The following is a 7115-nucleotide window of genomic DNA, read 5'->3' as shown; positions in this document are numbered from 1 at the left end:
GAGATACATCCTATAACTCCAACATCTTCTAAAAACATGTTTGCAATCAAATATATATATATATATATTGAATAAGATTATATTTGAAGCACAAAAATGCTATTAAAACATGGGCATGTAAGAGAGAGGAAAGAAGATACCATTTATTTTTTTAATCCCTTTCTCTTGTTGAGCAAGTGCTAAACCTTGTCATAGCATGCATTCTATGAATTGCACATGGTATTCATGATTGACGAGTTTTAGTGGTAAGATGGTCATTTATGCCATTCTCCTAGGATTTTCTAATCTTTTCCATCAAAATGAGTGATACAGACATTAGAATGAATGATAAGTTCGTAAACTCTAATCACACAAAGAACCACAATGCTCACAATACTCAGTTGTGCATAAAGATGTTTATTTAAGTTACAAGTGATACACATTCACAAGACCATGTTTCATTGGCCACCCAAAGTACACAAGCACCTATATACACAAACACACATTGTTTTTATATTTTTCTATTTAAAAATAAATAAATACAAAAGAAGAATAAGATATAAACAAATAAAGAGAGCAAACAAAAACAACATAAACCATGAAAAAGCTAGACATAACATAAATGCAATCAAAACACATGCAAAATGCAACAAAAGAAGTTTGAAAGAATAGAAAGAATAAGAATGGACAACAAGATGGAGAATCACTGGGCAACTTCCTTCTCCTTCCATACAGTGATTGTGGAGGAGGTGAGTTTCTCTTCTTCTATGGTTGATGTTTGGGAGGTGAAGGACGAAAAACCTTGAAGATTCGAGAGGAAAGATCGAGCTTGAATGAGCTCACCAAGAGGAGACATAGAATCATGAAAGGAACTCTGTCATCTAGGACTAGAACCACTGTTGTTCTTTTATCTAGCAAGCCATTTGTAACAGTGGGGACAAGTGTGTCTAGTCATGCCACAGTGTTGACATAAGTGAGCTCTCTTGGGTTGAAATTTTTTATTTGAGGAGTGGTGATTATCCTTCTTAATTTCTTTCTTCAGAGGTGTACCTTGAGGAGGTGCTTCTAGTATAGATCTACCCTTAACATTTTCATCCTCTAAATTAATGTCACATTTTGGTGCAATATTCTCAGTTTGATCATTATCATATGTAGGAATAAAAATTACATTATGGCAAACATGTTTAGGAATAAATTGAGAATAAGTAGAAGGAACATACCCCAAACTTATTTTACCTGATAAAGACTTCTAAAAGCTCAGCATTTTATTCAATTTTGCACTTGAAATTCTCTCAAGTTGAGCATGCACATGAAAGAGCTCGGCATCTGACTTCTTGGCCTTCTCAATTAAGGAGTTATTCTAGAATCTAAGAGCTCCTATGGTTCGATTGCCTCATTTACTTTAGTTGATAGATTTTCTCTTTAAATCTCAAGATTACTTTGATTCCTTTAATGCCAACCTATAAAAATTTTCATATTTCTCAGGATTTTTGAAAAGTTTTTCATAGGCTTTCGGGATATCTGTGGGTGCAATTGCCCAACATCGCAAATACGATGAGTAGTGATTTCCTTATAGGAAGTACGCCTCGGCATAGATTGGACCAGGTGAAGGGTGTAAAGGGAGTTACCACCTAAACTAGGTCTAAGAACCATATATGTAGCCCCATTGTGGAAGGAATAGTCTTTACTAGAGCACGTGTCCGAAATTTAGGTATGAGGATGGAAAGGTGTTAGGCACCCAATCCCACTCGCCCAGTGGGTCAACCTCCACTCATTGTGTTCCAAATCCTAGTCCTGTTAAAGGGTCTCTTAATAGGCTACTCTAAACCCAAGCACACACTAATATGCATCTAAACAAACAACATGGCCTATTATCCCTAAAACTTAGCATTCATCTATCAGAGGTAGTAACATCAACACATTCATATTCAATCATCAAAGCATCAAGACATTTGGACAAGCATGTTTAAACACTTAAGCACGGCATCACAATATTTAATCATACTCATCATTCAAACAGATGCATGTCCATATTGATATACATAACTTATCTCACTTACCTCATTGCATCATAGCACCTATGCATTAATGCATGTTTATGCTTATATGCATGTTCATAGTGTACATCCAACCATAGACCCTAATCATGTAATCTAAGCAAAGGAAGATTAAAACATGTTATACTACTAACCTAGGACCTAAACATGTGAAGTATATTAAAAAAAAGCCAACACATGCATTTAAAAAAAAAAAATAAAACAAGAAGGAAATTAATTCTGGGTTTTTGAACTAAACCTGCATACGCATGTAGAAGCCCAGGGTCATAAAGATGCGCACACATGCACGAGCCAGTTTATGCAACCCTGCCTAGAAACACAGCATGCAACACCAATCAAAACCTAATCTAAACAACTTAGCATGCTTTCTAAACAATCAAATAACAAACCTAAAGTAAAAAAGAAGTATTAAAAAAAAATAGAGATAAAAACAAACCACTATGAAGATAAAAGCAAGAACAAGTACCTCACACAAGAAGCTTTTCAGAGCTTGATTTTGACCGTTCCCTTTAGTCAATCTACAAAACAAAATACCTAGAGGTTCAGTAAGTTTAACTAGAAGGCTTTGGACCAAAATAAGTCCCAACCAAGAAACTTTAGTTTAGGATTCTTTTCTAAGTAAAAAGCTTCTCTTGAATCACTTTTTTGGAGTAGAATCTGTGTATCTTTAGGAAAAGGGCCATGGGGCCTTTTTATAGCATTCAAAGAGAAGGGGTAGAGGCATGTCGAAGTGATGTGGGATTGTCTCTGTTGCAAATTTGAGTAAAAACTTGCCTTACAGAGAATCTAGAACCCTAACTGCGTATGTAAGCTTGTGGTTGTATGCAAACTCAAGGTGGCGTACACACCCTTAAGGTTTTTGTAAGGTTTTTCTTTCTTCCAAAAGTATCTTTCAACTAAAGAGTTTCCATAGCTAGGGCTTAGATCATCCCTCGACATCCTAGTGTTATTGTCATTAGGGAACAAGGGCTCAAGTCATAAGGGGTAGAAAATGAGGTGTCTACAATATCATCTTGTTCATCCAATTCCTCAAGATTTGTCTCATCCAACTCTTCCTCATCTTCACTAACTTCTTCACCTTGATTTCTTCAACAATGGAAGTGAAAGCTATGTGTTAGGTTCTAAAGATTTAGGATTAAATGTTTATATTCCTATTTTGTTTATGTTGGCAAATCGAGAACAAAAACATGTTTAGATTAGGTGTAAGACATTGATCAAGATTGTACAAATCAAGTTTTAAGAACATTCAAACTATAGAAAAGAGAGTTCAAGTTCAATGAAGCTCGACTGATCGAAAATTACATTCGACCGATCGAAAATCGCAATAAAACAGATTTTGCAGAATTTTAATCAAGCCCAAACCCGCGAAAATGTTTAGGGTTTCAGTCCAAAACTCCTAAGGATAAAAGGAAAACTCTAACAATGTTTTGCAGACTCTTGGAAGACTTGTGAGTTACTTCTATGAGATCTGAGAGGTTCTATAACCTTTTAACTCTACAAGTTTCTACCGGAAAAAGATTTACAATCAAGTACTAGTGGAATCTAGTCGAGATTTAGGGTAAATCTTTTGTAAACTTCAATTCTTTTTAGTGGAGTTGTTTACCTTAAGGATAGCTAGGTCAAATCCTTCCTATGTTTTTACCTTGAGACGACTCATTTCATTGGTTTTCTTGGGTAATTATATTTGTGTGTTATTTTCTTTTCTATTGTGCATGAAATGATATTTTACTGTTTAACCTAAATCTCATAATTAACCTAAGTAAACACTTGGCTAAGTCATTAGGTTAAACAATCTATTTTTAGGGTCTAAACAAACAAACACTATGAATTTCTCCTATTGACCATTGTCCGAATTATCATTTGGTTTGGTGCCACTCAAGGTTGCAGCTAAAGATTTGCTTTTACTTATGGACTTGAGATAGGTAGGACATTCTGGCTTTATATGACCACAACCTTGGAAACCAAAATATTTAGGTCTAGATGGAATCGTAGTGCTTTGATCGGCCTTCTTGTTTGACTTGTCTTGAATTTTGTTCGAGTTGAAACTAGATTTTTTACAATCTTTATCCTTCAACTACACATTTTTGTTTATGATGAACTTTTTGAATTTCCTCATGATGTATGCTTTGAGTCTAGTCTATTCATCATTAGATGGCTCTTCCTCTTCATCATCTTTGACTTTAAGAGCAATATTTTTGCTCTTTCCACCCTTCCAAATTTTTACAAATCCCATCTCATAGGTTTGGAGATTTCCTACAAGTTTTGTCAATGGAATCTTTTCAATGTCTTTTGACTCTTCAATAGTAGTGTTCTTGGTGTGAAACCTCTCTGGAAGAGATCTAAGAATCTTTCTCACAATCTTAGGTTCCAGAATGTTTTCACCTAGATTGAAGGAGGAGCTCACAATATCCTTGAGTTTTGCATAAAACTCATCACATCTTCCCCCATTCAAATTTCCTCGATGCTGCTTGTTAATCTTTAAAGCTTCGTAGCCTTCATTGCCTTGGTTCCTTCATAGGAGGTCTTCAAGATCGTCCAAGCTAATTTATCACTTTTTGTTGAAGATATTTTCTTAAGTTCTTCATTTATAATGGCACTATATAGTGCATTCAGTGCTTTCTTGTCAAAGTCAGCAGTCTTGATCTTTTCGTCATCCCAACGAGTAGGAGCCTTAGTGAGTTTTCTCCACCCAACGTACAAAGCAAGCCAAACTTTCTCATCTAGGGACTACAAAAATGCTCCGATAATACTTTCCAGTATACATAGTTAGTTCCATCATACAAAATAATCAATGATTAACCATGATCCATGACAACAGGAGTCAAAGAATCGCACAGCAAAGATTAAATCCTAATTAGAGAGTGACCACTTTGATACCACTTGTTGGGTTATGAATTGTCCCTAGTTAATTAATTCAATTACCCTAATTGGTTAATTATTCAAATTACATGCAACATGAAGGCAAAAATAAATCACTAATCGAAACTAGAGTACAACGAAAATTAAATTTAATACTGTGATTTGTAAATAAATGGAGAAAACCTTCACAAGGCAAAAACTCCACTAGGTGAATTTCAAGTTACCACTCCTAAGAATCCATTAATAAAAAACAAGTGGTTACAAGTATAAGGAATCTTACCACTACTCGGCCTATTTTAAAATGCCAACCTACAGTATGTGACTAACTCTAGCAACTTGAGAGTTGTTTTGGGTGCAAAGTTCTTTTATCTATGCTTGTAGATTTGAAAGCAACACAGTACAAAATCCTAAGGTGCACAAGAGTCACAGCAGCTTCACAGGAATGTGTAGCACAATATATGTCCCTGAGTCTGTCTTCTCTCTTGATAACATCTATAAAATATGTCTTTTATATCTCTAGAAACCTTAGGCACAAAACCATAGAAGGCTTTGGTCATCATGGGTCGAAAATAGATCTGAACAGTTGAAATCTACATGGCTCGATAAATTGAGAGGTATCGAGGTAGGTATTGCAATTCATTAAATCTCGATAGATCAAAAGATGTCAAGCTAGGTATCGAGATCTTCTGTTTTGCCTTTTCAGCACTGTACTTCATGTATTCAAAATACCACTTGATGATTCAACCTTGAAATCACTTAGATACTGACCCTTACACGTATTATGTAATGCTTATAAGAATTTAGTACCAGTTCTGGACACAACGGATGGGAGTTGCCACCTAGTTTTTGCAATGGTTTAAAAACAATATATATAGCGTCCTCTCAAGGAAGGATCATTAATCTTACTACCAGAGATATGAGTTTGGAGTTAAGATATGGTCTTGGGAAGCTATTAGGCCCCCAAAATTGTGCAATCCTTAAGTTGACTTTTTCTCATTGTGTCTTATGTCTTAACCTTATTAAAGGCACACTCAATATTGTATCTATATTTAGACACACACACAAACAAACATACATCTAAGCACACAACATGGCATCAATCATCCCAAAAGGACCTAATCATACATCTATCACGGCAATCAACCAAAGCCTAATATTCATCTATCATGGCATACACTAACATACATCTAACATACATGTCACATCATCCTATCATTCATCTAATACCATGTTATAAACCCTAGCATATATCATATCATATCCAAGGTAGAAGCACAAGCATAAAAGATTCATGCAAACATGTGATTAAGCATAACTCTTCCAAACAAACATGTTCAAATCTATCATTAAACAAAATCATATTCAAAGATGCATGGACATGTGAATCGGTGTTCATGGCAATAAAACAAGGAAAACATAAGATAAACCCTAATTCTAACATGTGAAAGGCAAACAAACAATTAAACATGTGAAACAGAAGCTCAAAAGCATGAATATATGAAAAAGGATTTAAAACAAAAGCATTACATGTGAAAATAGAAACAAAATCAGGAAAAAAAAAAAAGATTAGGGTTTCTAGGGCAGAATCATGCGCACGTATAAACAAGTCTGCGTGTGCATAATCTAGCTTATGCATGCAACCAAGATTATGCGCACGTGGGACTTAGCCTAGAAACCCTAGCAACACAGCTCAAAACACTAAATCTAACATTCTAACATGCTTTTAAAACATAAAACTATATAAACCAATGTTATATAAACATAGTAAAGCATAGAATAACAGAGAAACTAAAACAAACATAAAGATTAAAGTGCAAAAAGAAGAAAGAAAAGAAAAGAAAAAGAAAGTTTAGACTAATACCTTAGACAAAAAGCTCTTCAAGCTTAATTTTTGACTATTCCCCTTAGTCAAATCTATTCACAATTAAAAACAATAGTGATTAGTAATTTTAAACTTGAAGATCAAGGCCAGAAAAGACCCTAATTAAAAGATAATTTACTTGAGAATATTTTGTGAAAAACTCCCTCTTTAATTCACCATTTCTAGTGAATTTTAGTGTTTTCCCATTGGATTTCTGTGTTTTTGAAAAGGTACTATGTATGGCTATTTATATCAAGAAAATAGGGGTTTGGAACGACTCCCAGACAATGTGGGATTTGTTCCAAACCTTAGCATTAATGCAGAAAACTTTTTTTATTTATATTTCTGGAGCCCTTCTT

Source organism: Quercus suber, unplaced genomic scaffold (assembly GCF_002906115.3).
Source record: "Quercus suber isolate HL8 unplaced genomic scaffold, Cork oak 2.0 scaffold_838, whole genome shotgun sequence".
NCBI classification, from domain to species: Eukaryota; Viridiplantae; Streptophyta; class Magnoliopsida; order Fagales; family Fagaceae; genus Quercus; species Quercus suber.
The sequence above is the reverse complement of the archived record's forward strand: the minus strand, read 5'-3'. Positions refer to the sequence as shown.